This window comes from Callorhinus ursinus, unplaced genomic scaffold (assembly GCF_003265705.2).
Source record: "Callorhinus ursinus isolate GAN/ISIS: 27379988/994484 unplaced genomic scaffold, GSC_fseal_2.0 scaffold16, whole genome shotgun sequence".
Taxonomy (NCBI): Eukaryota; Metazoa; Chordata; class Mammalia; order Carnivora; family Otariidae; genus Callorhinus; species Callorhinus ursinus.
Window position 1 is genome coordinate 17,552,786 of NW_027397078.1, and position 16,503 is coordinate 17,569,288.

The 16,503-nt window shown below is 44.1% G+C and overlaps 1 pseudogene; it reads right to left on the reverse strand.

Annotated features, from left to right (window-relative positions):
* Positions 1-5,171: 5,171 nt before the first annotated feature.
* Positions 5,172-5,590, reverse strand: LOC112812782 (V-type proton ATPase subunit G 1 pseudogene; annotated as a pseudogene).
* Between the last annotated feature and the right edge of the window lie 10,913 nt (positions 5,591-16,503).

The window sequence follows — 16,503 nt, forward strand, 5'->3', positions numbered from 1 at the left end:
CCTATAACTAAAATGCAGTATTATCATATATACTAGAATGAGCAGAACAGTGCTTTTGAACCCACCTCAGCATATCATCCAAACACACACCGGCTGCCACAAAGATATTTTGAAGCTCTGAATCAGGTAACTTGATCTGCCCTTGGTTACCCCATAAAACACATGCTCTAGAAGCAGCTTGTCCCCAGGGAGCAATGTCCTCAAAGAATGTCCAGAACAAAGGTACTTCTCTCACATCAGAAATTTTCTCCCCTGAGAAAGGGTGAGTGTAGATATAAAACGGACAAAGGAGGGGAAAAGGAATATGAAAGAAGCTATTACATGACTCAAAAATGTTACCACCGAGGGGTGCCTGGGTGGCTTAGATGGTTGAGCGTCTGTTGATCAGCTAGGGTCTTGATCTCAGGCCCCACATTGGGCGCCACACTGGGCATGGAGCCTACTTAAAAAAAATGTTACCACCTATGTAGCCTTGAGCAACTTCCTTAAACTCTCTAAATCCTCAGTTTTCTTATATGTTAAATGGGGATAAGAAGAGTATTTATCTTAGAGTTGTGGTAAGAATCGAATAGCATAACCTATGCAAAGCATCTACCCAATGCCTAGCATTGTGTACACTAAGTGCTCAATAAATGTAGATAACATGATTATTACCATTCTTCTGCTTCTACTTTTGTCTTCCTGTTTTCTTTACTTTATTCAACCAATGTTTGTTGGATACCTAGTATATGCCAGGCACTGTACTGGGTACCATGGATGTGAATCTGTATAAGTCAGACATCTCTCTGCCCTTGTAGACTTTATCATATAGTAGAAAAGACATAATGTGAAATTTAACTATAAATTAATTGTTCAATTACATCCATCATAAATACTATGAAAGAGAAGTCCAAGATGCCAGGAGAGAGTAAAATGGGGACTTGACGTAATCTAGGGCTTCTTTTAGAAATTAAGTTTTGAGCTAAGTTCTGAAGGATGAATAAAAATTAACCTTTCCAGGGCACCTGGGTAGCTCATTCAGTTAAACCTCTGACTCGTGATCTCTCCTCAGGTTTGGATCTCGGGGTCATGAGTTCAAGCCCCACATTGGGCTTCACACTGGGTGTGGAGCCTACTTTAAAAAAAAATTAAACTTTCACAACATGCAGGGGCAAAGTTTGAGGTAGAGAGAAAGATGGAAGGGCACTGTAAATAGAGGGAACAGCATATATGAGGGCTCAGAAGTAGGAGTTATAGAAAGCAAATAATTTGATAGTTTTTGTTGCTTTCTCCACCCATGACCTTATTTTATTATAACCAAACTAACCTAGCTGCCAACCCAGATGACAAAAGATAATTCTCAGTCATTTACTTCTTGCTGGAAAGAATAGCCAGAACAAACCAGAAGGAAGCTTTGGCTTGCCCATCCTATATCCCAAAGTCTAATTTTGTCAGAGGGAAAGAAGTGACAAAAGTCCATTCCATGTCCACAATAGCCAAACTATGGAAAGAGCCTAGATGTCCATCAACAGATGAATGGATAAAGAAGATGTGGGATATATATATATATATATATATATATATATATATATATTATTTATTTATTTATTTATATTTATACACACAAACATACACAATGGAATATTATGCAGCCATCAAAAAATATGAAATCTTGCCATTTGCAATGACACGGATGGAACTAGAGGGTATTATGTTAAGCAAAATAAGTCAATCAGAGAAAGACAAGTATCATATGATCTCACTGATATGAGGAATTTGAGAAACAAGACAGAGGATCATAGGGGAAGGGAGGGGAAAAATGAAACAAGATGAAACCAGAGAGGGAGACAAACCATAAGAGACTCTTAACCTCAGGAAACAAACTGAGGGTTGCTGGAGTGGTGGGGGGTGGGAGGGATGGGGTGGCTGGGTGATGGACATTGGGGAGGGTATGTGCTATGGTGGGAGCTGTGAATTGTGTAAGACTGATGAATCACAACCTGTACCCCTGAAACAAATAATACATTATATGTTAATAAAAAAAAAAGTCCATTCCAGAACCCAAAGTTTGAATCTACTCTGTGGGTTAAGATATACAGTGGGGTTTATAATTCAATTTTACATGTAGTTCTGTATCACGCCTCAAAGTTCGTAGATGAGAAGCATATAAATGAAAGTGTTACACTGACTATTGAAATGTCTTTCATGCCAAAGAGAACCAAAATAATAAATGGGGCTGTGCACCAAGCCCGCCTTGTGCTGTTAGAGTTAATGCTGCTAGCATGTTTATATTATAGACTTCATCTTTAAGGCTCTAAGATTTGGTCATAAAATCTCTTCCCAGCCGAAATGTGGCATATAAATAAGGTCTCTGCTTAAGGGTTGAATTGCTCTGTTGCTCTTTTAAAGCTGTCCTTTCACTAGATTCAGTTCAGGGTGACTTTTTAACACTGCTCAACACTACCACCCACGATTAACTCTTCATGCTTAGGGAAAGGTGCCACAAGTCACCTTATCATTGCTACCTAGAAATTTAGAGTGGGCAGAAAATTAGACATTTCTGTAGTGTGCCCAGAAAAAGACACTTGTATAATGAAGAGGTTACCTTGTGATCAGAGAATAATTTCAACACTCAATTCCTTTTTAAAAATGTATTCCCACTCAATGTTCCATAGGATGTTAAAGCTCTCATGATAACACGACATGCACCCGGCTCCAGAGAGAGAAAACACAGCCCAGTAACCGTCTGAAGAGAACTTCAGTATCGTTCATAAATCTCTTCAAAATCCAGTTTTTCTCCAATGAATTAATTCATGAAAACCAATATTACTGAGGGTTTTTTTCTCTCATTTTACTGATTGAATTGGCTGTTGATGGTGACTGCAATTTTATTGTTGCTTATTTTTTTAGCTTTTAATTTTATTTTTATTTTTTTAATTTAATTTAATTTTATTATCTTATGTTAGTCACCATACATCATTAGTTTTTGATGTAGTAAAATAATTATAGATTCACAAGATGCTGCAAAAATAGTACAATGCAACATACCCATCACTGGGCCTCCCCTAATGATGACACCTTACATAGCTATCATGTAGCATCAAAACCAGGCAGTGAATTGGCACAAGTTACTAGAGCACAGATCTTACTCTGATTTCACCCGTATTTGAATGCACTCATTTTTGTATGTCTGTGTATGATTCCATGGCATTGTGTCACATGTGTGAATTTGTGACATCACCACCACAAAGGAACTCCCTTGTGCTGCGTCATTTATAATCATACCTCCTTCCTCCCCTCCCCTTCCCTCACCCTTGGAAACCACCTCTCTGTTCTCCATCTCTATGATTTTGTCATTACAAATGGTACATAACAGGGATGCCTGGGTGGCTCAGTCTGTTAAGTGTCTGCCTTCGGCTCAGGTCATGATCCCTGGGTCCTGGGATCGAGTTCCACATTAGGCTCCCTGCTCAGCACGGAGCCTGCTTCTCCCTTTCCCTCTGCTGCTCCCCCTGCTTGTGCGCTCGCTCGCTCTCTCTGTGTGTGTGACAAAATCTTTTTTAAAAAATTTAAAAATTTAAAAATTTTTTAAAAATGAATGGTATATAACCTCAAGAATGTTACATAAATGGAACCATCAAGTATAAGACTTTGTGAAACTAGCTTTCTTCACTCGGTGCTCTGATCTGAACGTTGTGGTCCACCTCCACCATATTCTTATGTTGAAATCCTAGCCCCCAAAGATGATGGTGTTAGGAAGTGTTTGAGAGGTGCTTAGATCATGCAGGTGGAGCCCTTGTGAATGGAATTAGTACTTTTATAAAAGAGACCCCTTTGAGGTCCCTTGCTCCCTTCCTTCAGGAGAAGACACAGCAAGAAGTTTCAGGCAATCAACCAGGAAAGGGATCTTCACCAGAATGAGACCATGCTGGCACCTTGATCTTGGACTTCCCAGTTTCCCAAACTGTGGTAAGTAAGCCTCTAGTGTTTATAAGCTACTTAGTCTGTGGTATTGTGTTATAGGAGCCCAAAACGATTAAGACAGTCAACAGAACGCCCTTAAAATCCATCGAAGTTGTTGTATCAGTGGTTTATTCATTTTTATTGCTGACTAGTATTCCATTGGCTTGAATGTACCATCATGTGTTCAACCATTCACTTGATGAAGGACATTTAGGTTGTTTCCAGTTTGGGGCTACTACAAATAAAGCTTCCAAGAATATTCATGTATATGTTTTCATGTAAACATAAGTTTTCATTTCTCTAAGATAAATGCCCAGTTGTATGAGAAGTATAGGTTTAATTTCTTTAAGAAACTGCCATACTCCTTTCTAGATGATTATGTGATTTTACATTTACACAAGCAATTATGAAAGAGTCCATATCTCTGCATTCTTGCCAGAATTTGGTATGATGAGTCACTTTCATTTTAGCCATTCTAAGGTAGTGGTATCTTCTCATGATTTCATTTTGCATTTCCCTAATGGCTTGCGATGTTGAATAATTTTCATGTATTTATTTGCCATCCATTTGTCTTCTGTGGTGAAACTTCTGTTCAAGCCTTCTGTCCATTTTCTTCCTTTTTTTTTGCATAACAAAGTCTTTACTTTCAAATGATTATCAGTACACCAAGTAAGAACATGTATACAAGTTCTTGAATTCTATCATCTAATAATTTTGGTTAAGAGAAACTAAGAGCAGCCCAAACAATATATACTAGTATTTGCTGTTCCACCCTTGGCCGAAAGGATGACTTAAGGCTGGCTGCTGCTTCACACAAGTTACAGTAACTATTTACTACTTTTTCATAGAGAAAGCCCCTGACCTTCAAGAAAGCTTTAGGGAAAAAAAATATTTAATCCCTTTCTTTCTTTAAACAGTTTTTTTTTTTTTTACTACATCTAAGAAAGAAAAAGTGTTGATACATATGTTGCTTGAGCTAAAAGGCATAGGAAAACAGACAACGTATACACATTAAATTTCTAAGAAACATGAGGTAAAAGGAGAAAATCTTTGGATACGCTCTACATTTGTACAAAGAAGCTAGATTTGCTATTCTCCAAGAAGTGAAGGGACTTACTACATGATATACAGAAATAACTTAATGCCTTTTCACAAGGATGTAACTACTCAAGCTTTGCTGAAGCTTCGTATTCCATGACGGCATCTAACATGCCAATCTACACACAGAGCTGCTCCTTCCTCCCCTATCCATTTATGCAGTAGTTTTCATGGATTTCTGGCCAGATGTCACAGACAAAGGCCAGCAGGTTATCCAGGTCTTCATCCCTGTTCTGCTGGAAGTAGGCCTGGAGGATGGTCATCTTCTCCTGGGTCTCCTTCTCCACTTCGGTGCTGCAGCTGCCATGGGATCCCAGAGCCACAGCTTCCTTGGCCTTGAACTCCTTCTCTCTTTGCAAACGGTATTGTTCAATTTCAGCCTGAGCTGCTTCTTTGGCCTGCTTCAGCCTCCGGTTCTTTCGCTTGCGGGCCTCCGACACTTTCTCGGCGGCCCGCTTCTCGGTCTGCAGCAGCTGCTGAATGCCCTGCGACTGGCTGGCCATGGCGGCGGCGACTCTGAGGCCGAGGGACGCAGCCTAAATCGGTTCGAGTGGGTTCTGTCCATTTTCTGATTGGACTATTTCTTTTCTTTTCTTTTTTTTTTTAAGGAAGAGAGAGAAAGTAGTGCACACGCAAGCAGGGGAAGGGAGGGGTAGAAGGCGAGGGAGAGAGAGAATCTTAAACAGACTCCACGCCCAGTGTGGAGCCCGATGCAGGGCTTGATCCCATGACCCTGAGATCATGACCTGAGCCAAAATCAAGAGTCCAGTCCGATGCTTAACTGACTGAGCGCCCCAGGTGCCCCTGGACTGTTCTTCTTACTGTTGAATTTAGAAAGTTCTTTCTATATTCTGGCTATGAGTCTTTTTTTGCACATGTACTTTCTAAATATTCTCTCCCAGTCGGTGGCTTGTCTTTTCCTTCTCATAGCAGGAGCTTTTGCAAAGCAAAAGTTTTTCATTTGATCAAGTCCAATGTGCCCATTTTTTCTTTTGTAGGTCCTGATTTTGGTATCATATAGGGATTGAAATGCTGCCATTAGTGATAATAAATACCATGTATTGAGCACTTAACCAGGAGCTGGGAACTGTGTTAAGCCCTTTATAAGCACCATCTAATTTCATCTTTACCTTAGCCCTGTGAAGTCCGTGCAATTAGCTGCATTTTGACAAATGAGGTGACTGGATCTTAGCTAGGTCACTCACTTGCTGAAATTCACACAGTGAGTAAGTAGTCAAGACTGGCTTCAAACTCAGGTACATCTGACTCCAAAGTACACCGTATAATGGAATTAGGACAAAAGATTGGGGAATGTTAATTGAGGTAGGATTTCCTCAGGACTTGGTGTGGGATTACAGGAGGTGGGAAAGACTGGACTTAACCCACCCAGCAAAAAATGCAAAGACGGAGTGGCTCCTAGCAAGCACCAGTAACAAAGGGCAAGTCAGCACTGACCTGGGACAGAAACCACCAGGGATATCCTCAGTTTGATCTGGCATTTTAGCATATGAGAATGAACACCTTTGTCCTTTCCACCTACATAGGTTTTGTCTCCCAGCAGATATAAGAAAATGGTCTTGGCCAGCATGAATGAGGAGAATGGAATGTCTTTCCCCTCCATCTTGAACTTGGTCTGAACTGATGACCGTGAAGGAGTTCCCTGTGGAATGTAAGAGGCTTCCCTGGAAGTTGTTTGCACATTTTGGTTATAAGGTTGAGTGAGGAGTTAGTATTGGGGATGGGGGGAGGCAGTCAGGATAACCCTGATACGGCACTGTTGCTGAACCGAGTAATCTCCAAGTGACTTGGCTCAAAGCCAATAAACTGTGGCATTTGTATTAATTTTACTGAGGTGGGGAGGGAGCTCTTACAGCATCAACTCAGAGATGTGAAATTAGCTGCCCTATGCTCACCCTCAATGACCTGAGTAGGCAGCTGGCTGACAAGGTAAGATGATCTTGATAGAACAGTGGTTCTCAAAGTGCAGTCCTGGGACTGGCAGCATTAGCCTCACATGGGAGCTCATTGGAAATGCAAGTTCTCAGACCCCACCCCAAACCTACTGACTCCAAAATTCTGGGGATAGCCCCAGCAATGTGTGTGTTTAAAAGTCTTCCAGGTGATTCTGATACAGGATAAACTTTGAGAACCCCTGTAACAGAAGGAGATTTATAATGTGTATCAGAACTAGTTTCAACTGCATATAAAATGTAAAACTTGGGGTGCCTGCGTGGCTCAGTTGACTAAGTGTCCAACTCTTGGTTTTGGCTCAGGTCATGATCTCATGGGTCATGAGACCGAGCCCCACATCGGGCTCCACGCTAAGCGTGGACAATGCTTGAGATTCTCTCTCTCTCACTCCTTCTCCCTCTGCCCCTCCTGGCTTACACTTTCTCCCTCTCTAAAAAACAAACAAAACAAAACCAAAAAAAAAAAACCTGTAAAACTCAAAATATTAGCGGCAAAACACACCAGATTTATTCTTTTATATACAAGTCTGAAGGCAGTCCATCCAGGGCTGGTGTGGCGGTACTACAAAGTTATCAGAAACCTAAGCTCAGTCTTTCTATTTTGCCATCCTCAGCACTGCTTTTTATCCTCAAGGCTGCTTCACAGTCCAAGATGACCAGTCAAACTCCGGCTCTCACATCTCACATTCAAAGGAGCAGGAGGGAACGAGAGAAAAAAGACAAAAGGAGATCCCTCTCCAGTGAGTCTGTGACCTTTAAGCAGAAATCCCATGTGACATTTCTGTTTACAATTCATCATCCAGAATTTAGTTACATGGCCACAACTGTCTGCAAAGGAGGCCGGGAAATGTGGCCTTGCATTGAATTCAGGGCAGTCTTTGAACACCTTGAATGCAAGGAGGGTTCTGTTCTAAGGAAGAAGGGAGAAGTGATGTCAGGTGACACCTAGAAGCCTCTGCCACAAACCCCTAAGACACAACTGGGAGAATCCTAGAAACTTGGAAAACATCTTAGAATCAGCCAATTCTTTACATTTCTACACGAATCTCTTCAAGGCAGTTAAGAATTTTGGCCTTTTGATATGAAGTCCCTGGTCATAGACAATAAACATTAGGATTTTCAAATATGTTGAATGAAGAGAGGTTGTTGGTAATGTGTTATCACACCACTTACCTTTCACAAGATGCCAGCCCAGGGTTCTAATAAAGTTTCAGGACAAATGTCCTTAACTTTTCATTTGATCAAGTCCAATGTGTCCATTTTTTCCATCATCATAGAAGCAAGTGGCTGGCTTCCCCCAAAGAGAAGTTCTTCGAATGGGCTTTCCTGAACTATTTTTTACCAAAGAAAATCCCAGCCCTCACTCAGAAAAATGTACAATGACTTGGCTTTATTGGTTCCCAGCCCCAAGTTCTACACAAAACATGGCCCCTAAGCTTTGCTTTCCCCAGAATGGGGGTGGAAAGTGGAGGCCCAGCCAAAACAGGTGAGGTACATCAAGAAATCAGTGACCAGCAACATCTCAGAAGTGCTCAAACTTCCGGTATTTCTTCAAACTTGTTAAAAATGCAAACTCCCGAGCCCGAAGCCAAAAGATTCTAATACTACAGAACAGAAATAGGATCCATGAATCTGCGGGTTTATTTCAAGTACCCCAGCTGATTCAGATGGACCTTTGACAAGCTCTCAATATCAAACAAGTCCCCAAACGCACATGATACCACAGCAGGCAACATACGGAACAAATCCATCCAAAAGCTGACGCATGCATCTTCCCCAACATACAGCAAAGTTAAAACAGCTGCTTGATTTGGTGAAAAAGATCAAATCAGCTGTTTGACAGTGGCATCGGGTAACTTTAGTCAGAGCGGGCAAGTCGGGCGGTTCTCCATGCCATGAGCCCCCCCATTAAGGGATGTCACCTCGGCCACGGCAAGGACCCCGCTGCTGTCCGGTCAGAGACAAGGGCTGCCCCCAATGCCAACAGGGGTCCTTTGGTAACCTGGGCCCTGTTGTGGTCAGTCTTGGATGACAGTGAAGTTTCCTTCCAGCTCTAACAGCTTCTGATTGTACTCTGCGGTCTTCAAAGAAGTACATGCTGCTGTATCCTGGGGACCTTGCAACTCAGGAGCAACAGCAAGAGGGAAAGTCTGGATGTCCAGAAGGAATCATGGCAAGGAGGGGAAGAGAGAGAAGGGGGAAGAAAGGGCACACTGGGCACAAAGCTGCTAACTCTTCAAAACAAGGGCACGTGCCCCACAAGCATGCACAGGGGCGCAAGCCCTCACTGTTCTGCAGCTACCAGCTACCTAGATCAGCGGCCGTTCAGCCTGGCCTTGCTGGCACGAGGCAGAAGAGTGTATGCCCCAGTCTAGCCAAGATTAGGAGGCTCGCTTTGTGTTACAGCAGCTCGCAACCACGATCTCACTGCAGCGAGAATGACAGAGGAGGGGAAAACACCCCACTCTACTACTGCCGGGGCTGTTAATGCAGGAGAGGTGCCCCATCTACTGGTCTACAGCCGCACAGAGATGCAAAGGCCAGAAAACAGTAAAGGCATACATTTTAAAATGGATTCTGGCTCTTTGGGTAAGAAAAAAAAAGGGGGGGGTGTCTTTTCTTTTTCAAAAACAAGAAAGAAGGGACAAAGAAAGAAAACCATGAAATTTCCAAAGACAGAAGCTACGAAGGAAAAGGAGACACATGGGACGGAGACACAATGGGAGAAGCAGCATTAAAAAATAGGAAAGAAAGTGCCAAATTGAAAAAAAAAAAACTTGAAGAAACCAGATATTTGGTTATCATTGTAGCACAGATGCTTCAAGAAAATCTCTCACATTATTTGGAAATAACATACTACGTGCCATGTTTTAGATCCTTCACTGAAATTATTAAAAGAAAATATTCTGTAGGATTCTATCCACATGGACACAATTGACTCGGATAAGGCTCAGTCTTAACATAGAATCATTACACATTTTGTCATTGTCTGGGGACACACAGATGATTGTGCTGACACTGGAAGTTCACAGCAATCTGGAAAAGACTGGGGGGGGTTGAGGCATGACCAGCCCTTCTGCGCCTCTTGCGTATGTCGTTGGTCTCTAACGACAACAGCTGTTGCCTACCGTGCCTGTCACTCTCTCCAGTCATGATTCTTAGGCTTCTGAAGAATCTAATACCTCCCCACCCACCCCACCCCACCCCACCCCGCCAACAGAGCTATCTGCTTTCTGAGGTGCCGATGAATATTTGACCATCATATCTCACTTATGGGCATTGACAGTTCCACTCTGCAAAGCATTCTAGAAACAATTTTTCCACTTCATGTAGACTTCCCTTATCAATAGGTCCTACCGCCTGTCAGGATGAAGAGACCAGAAAAATAGCCCTTACTGAGCATCTACCGGGCACCAGGTTCACTGTGTTTCACAGGGTATTCATTACATCTTTACCCCAGCCCTCTGGGGGTCGTTCTTATTATCCCTATTTTGCAGATGTCAAGACAAAGTCTCAGAGAAATTCAGTAATTGTCCCAATGCTATTAACTCGTGGATCTGGAAAGCTGACCAAAGGAATCGTAAGTACGGGCTCTCCACCACAGCATAAAAATGTACCAGCTAGGAACACCAGGTATCATAACATAAGCCAGTGTTGCTCCAGGTATGAGCTGCATCAGAGCCTCCTGGAGTTACCTGTTGAAAACATAGCTCCCTGGCTGTCAGCAGATTTGACTAAATCAGAACCTCAGGTGGAGCCCTGGAATTTGAATTTTATTTTTTTTAAAGATTTTATTTATTTATTTGACAGAGAGACACAGTGAGAGAGGGAACACAAGCACGGGGAGTGAGAGAGGGAGAAGCAGGCTTCCCACAGAGCAGGGAGCCTGATGTGGGGCTCGATCCCAGGACCCTGGGACCCTGACCTGAGCCAAAGGCAGACGCTTAACGACTGAGCCACCCAGGCACCCCTGGAATCTGAATTTTAAACAAGTGCCAGGAAATGACTCTGATTCTCATTAATTTGGGGAACCACATGATATAAGAAGCAAGAGAAAAAAATGCTGAGATCCTAAGGGCATGCTTTTAGAGCTAAGAATATAACAGAGTCTCTCCATTTCGTGTAGTGCAGACAGCTGTGGTGTGGGGCAAGAATGCTATTGTTCATTATCTGGTTAAGGGATTTCGAGTCTCTGAGCCAATTTACTCATCTGCAAAATGGGAATCATGGTTTCTATCTCACATGGTTGGAGTGAGAATAATGCATGTGAGAAGACTTGGCAAATGCTAAATGGCTCTGTGGTAGATTGTAAAAATGGCCACAAATCATCCCCCAACCCCTCTATCCACACCCTTGCAATATTAACGTTGCAGCTCTTCCCATCAAGATGTGTCCCATTCCTTGAATCTGGGCCATGTGATTTGTTCTTGCCAATGGGACACTGGCCACCATGACTCAAGCAGAGGCTTAAAAAGTCCTTGCATATTAAGGTTTGCCCTATTGCTATGCTTGGGATCCTAAGGCCACCATGTGACTGAGTCTCAACTAGCCTTCTGGAAAATAAGAGACCACGTGAAGAAGAACCACAGTCAGCCAGCTACCAGCCAATAACCAGTCAATTGCAGGACACATAAGTGAGGCTATTCTGGATCACCGAGCCACCTGCTGACTTTCCAGCTCACTGCAGACCCACGAAGAAAACCAGCAGCAATCAACAGAGCCAGCCTAGACCAGAAAAACTTCCCGGGCAGCCCACCAGATTGTAAGCTAAATAAATGATGGTTAAAGCCACCAAGTTTTGGAAAAGTGTGTTACACAGTGCAAGCTATCTGATGCGGGCTCTAGGCACAAGCTACTAGTTGGGTTGCTTAGTGTTTTGAGCATGAGTTCTGTGGTTTTCCAACATGCTGCCCAGAAGGGCATGTCACAGATGAGCAGACATTAGTGTGCAAATTTTCAGGTAAGCTCTTTCATCACATGGGTACAGTGCCCGCCAGAAATTATTTTACAGTCTCTCTGAACCAAAGCACACTCGGGAAGGAGCAAGGGGCCAAGATGAAAGAACCCCTCCCTGTCTCCCTCTCAGTGTTTCGAGAACGGCAGTTCAGCAGCCTCGTGTAGAAGGACACATAACCTAAATCTCCTCCAAGCTGATTGTCAATAATAATCTCCTAACTTCACAAATGCATGCATAATCTGCCGCATACCTTCCCATGTGCACTCTTTCAACAGCCTGCTGCTGGCACCAAGATAAATGGCTTCATCAAAGGCAGCCATGGAAGCTTGCGACCTGTTGAGGCAGAAAAGCTTCCTGGGGGATCAGAAACATCCTAATGCCTAAATCAAGCATCCTCACTGCCATATGAAGTGTTACTGTGCAGAATATATTAAATAAACCTGTAATGGTGAACAGGGCAGGAATTGCACTACCCAAGCTCTTCCCGGGAGTCTTTATACTATGATTAAATTCCTTTGATAGGCATTTTCAAAGTGTGTTGTTCCTCTTGCTAAACATGTTTGGCAAGAGAAGACTCGTCATCTGTAAACATTATCTGAGAAGCCTCATTCAGTGGAACAAGGTGCAAGAGTTTACTATCAAATTCATATTCCGCAACCTGAAAAGTAAGTGTAAAACCAAGAATTTTTAAAACCTTCCTTTCCCTTCCCCCAAGAGATTTAGAGATCGTGCAATGAATAAATACAGCCGTTTTAGCATTCATTTGACACAGCAAATTGCAACTTGCTCTGGGAGTAAGTGACTATTTCCAAGGCTGATGCATCGCATTCAAATCACATACTCATTCTGCAGCCCCCCCCCCCAACACACACACTTCAGGAGATGGTTATGGTGTTACTGTTGGTTGAGGATAACCACACCACCCATTTTCTTAAATCTTTCTCCAAGCTGTACTGAATCAGGGGGACATCTCAGAACACCACTGAGTAACCCAAAATAAGTCTCAGACTCCTTCTGCTTTTTATACACAGTCTTGAATATGTTCATTTGCACTGAAGAATTTCAAATGCCTTTTTTAAAGCCTAACAGATTTTTGTGGATATAATTTGGAATTTCAAGCTTCATTCAAGAAATCAAAATTAGTTCAAATACATGATAACCATTCAGTCAATTAATATGAGTTCTAGAACCAGGATCTAACTGAAGTTTTTCTCATACCAAACCAAATGCCAGTGAACTGTAGTTAGTTAACAATAGGCTTTTATTTGGCCAGTAAATAATGAAAAGTAACTCAAGTTGTATTGGAAACACTTAGGAGCTGGACACAGTCCGTGGTTGAAAGTGGTGCAGGCACCAAATGATGAAGGAAATGAATAACCAGTAGAGAGAAAAGGAAAAAGGAAACCATCACATGAACACAACCAGAGAGGAGAGAGGCATGCAGATGATAACTGAAGCCATGAGCATGCATGAGCTCTCCCCAGGATGTTTACAGAATAACAACAAAAGACAGCCAAGAACTGAACTCCAAGGATCACCAATACTAAAAGTATAGGCTGATCAGGAGACTGAGAAGAAGCGGCCAGAAAGGTAGGAGGAAAAGCTGGAGTGGTTTGTATCACCAAGCTCAAGGAAAGGAGTGTTTCAACACAAGGAGGATGCCAAGAGAGCAAGTAAGAACTTGGGAGAAGGGACTTCATTCAGTTTACCAGTTGGAGAAATTCCTGGTGACTTTGGCCAGAGCAGTTCTCATGGTGTGGTGAGGACAGAAGGGGGATTGTAGTGGGTCAAGGAGGCTATGGCAAGTAGGAAATGAAGACAGCAAGGGTGGACAATCCTTTTAGGCAAGTTAACCTTGAACTATCTGAGAGGGAATGGGAAAAAGAAGAGGATGGAGAACATGGAATGAGAAAGGCTCATTAGGAGTAGAAAGGCCTGGGGTGCCTGGCTGGCTCAGTCCGTGGAGCATTCGACTCTTGACCATCACGTTGTAAGTTTGAGCCCCATGTTGGGTGTAGAGATTTCTCAAAAATAAAAAATCTTTTAAAACAGAGTAGGGGGCACCTGGGTGGCTCAGTCGTTAAGCGGCTGCCTTCGGCTTAGGTCACGATCCCAGGGTCCTAGGATCGAGCCCCGCATCGGGCTCCCTGCTCGGTGGGAAGCCGGCTTCTCCCTCTCCCACTCCCCCTGCTTGTGTTCCCTCTCTCACTGTGTCTCTCTGTCAAATAAATAAATAAAATCTTAAAAAAAAAGAGTAGAAAGGCTTGTTTAAATATTGATAGCAAGGAGGGGCATCTCTTCCATCCTTACATGAAGGAATAAGAGAAAGGTGCAGTTAGATATTTGTAAGTCTGGTGGGCAGAGATTTTGTGTGTTCCTACCTGCTGACTTTTTTTCTCAGCGACCTAGGAACCAAGATACCTCTGCAGAGGCTGAAGGGGTGAGGGAGAGACCAGAGATAAGGTAAGCGTGAAGAATTTTTCAAAGAGTCACTGTGGAGACTGAGAAGGACTCAGGTGAGACACTGAGGGATTTTCAAGGTGGCATGGAGGGTGGTCCCGGGGGGACGTAGAAGTCATGGATTTATGGTTGTACCTGTGGTGTGATTTTCCCCAGAAGTGCTCAACTGTCTAGATGTAAGCCAAAAGCAGAAGTTGGATCCATCCAAGAATAGGGTTTTGGCACACGGATTTGACAGAAGGGATAGAACAAAGATGTTAAGAATGCTGGCAAGAGAGAGGTTGGAGTTATAGACCACTGGATATAAGCTAAACAGAAGAGGGAAGCTAGGAGGGAGCTGATATCACGTAGGGAGAAATTAGTGGGTCAAAGGAGTATAGCTCCTCGAGGTTGCCCAATGGGTGTGGCGGGAGCAACTGAGTGAGGGGGGGATACATTTAGGAGACTGTGGTCAGGGTGGGCGATGTGAACGTCAGACGTCGGAAGTGGTGCAGTTCTAAGAGTGACTAATTCTAGAATGAGGCCATGGAATGCATGAGTGGAGGGGAGTATAGGCGAAGGCCACAGAAGAAAAGAAGATGCACACCCTGAAAGCGTAGAGGTGGTTTGTTATCTCCACAGGCCACGAAGCCCACGGGATGATGGCAGGACGGGGGTGGAGAAGAAACCAGAGAGAGTCACTGACTGAGGAGGAGTGACCAGCAATCTGAAAGCTGACAGAGATGAAGAGATTTAGAGAGTGGCAGAGTTACCTCATGTGGGTCTCAAAAGCCCAGCGGGTGGGGGACGCCTGGGTGGCTCAGTCAGTTAAGCGTCTGCCTTTAGCTCAGGTCATGATCCCGGGATCCTGGGATCGAGTCCCGCATCGGGCTCCTTGCTCAGCAGGGAGCCTGCTTCTCCCTCTGCTTGTGCTCTCTCTCTCTCTCTGACAAATGAATAAATAAAAAATCTTAAAAAAAAAAAAAAAAAGCCCAGAGGATGGAAAATTGCCTGAAAGAAGCATGAAGAGCCACCCCACCTTTCACCCTGATACCCTGTGAATGAGGAATGGAGCACCTCTGCTTGAGAGACCCACAGGGGACAGAGCTTCAGTTGGGACCGAGGGGGAGTGAGCGAGGTTGTGGGCAAGTGGCCCATGGGATAGGAGTGGCAAGTTGCCCAGTAGAAAGTGTCTAGCGTGAGTGGACGGCAAAGATAACTGGAAGGATTCCCATATCAGAGCAAACAGGGACCAGAGAACACTGGCGCCAAGGATTTGGCCGTCCACGAAGTTTGCGAAGAATTTACCCCAACTTTCTCTGGTGGCTGGGGAGAAGCGGTAGGGGCCAGCTCCAAGGTTACACGGGAATCGCATTCCCTTCGAAGCGCGTGAAATTGCTACTCTTCGCTATTTTTGCCCCACCAAAAGGACAAGGTCATAGGGTTCCACTTCGGAGGATCTGCGTACTGCAGGGAACAAGGCTTTCCGCAGCGGCCGGGGCTGAACGCGCTACGAACTTTTGTTCGTTTAAGGTCTCATCGGTGCAGCTGCAAGCGGAGGTGGTGCGTGAGAGCAACGCCCGCTTCCCAAGGACCGACCTCGGGCTGGCTCCGGACCACGTGGGGCCCAGAGGTGAGGGCAGGAGCCCTGGGGGGAGACTCCGAACCCAAGGGCTATGTGGAATCTGAGGACACAGGTGGAGGAAGTGAGTGCAGGCGTGAGTAGGAGCAAGGAAAGGCAAGGTGACAGGTGGCTGGAGCGATGAGCTCAGAAGAAGAAAAGCGAGGGAGGGGCGCCTGGGTGGCTCAGTCGTTAGGCGTCTGCCTTCGGCTCAGGTCATGATCCCTGGGTCCTGGAATCGAGCCCCGCATGGGGCTCCCTGCTCGGCGGGAAGCCTGCTTCTCCCTCTCCCACTCCCTCTGCTTGTGTTCCTGCTCTCACTCTCTCTCTCTGTGTCAAATAAATAAATAAAATCTTTAAAAAAAAAGAAGAAGAAGAAAAGCGAGGGAGAAACAAAGGCAAAACCTCAGCAAGTGCCTCATATCAGAAACAGCATCTTCTTTTCCCTAGGAAAGCAAGTGCTGCTTTCCCCAAAA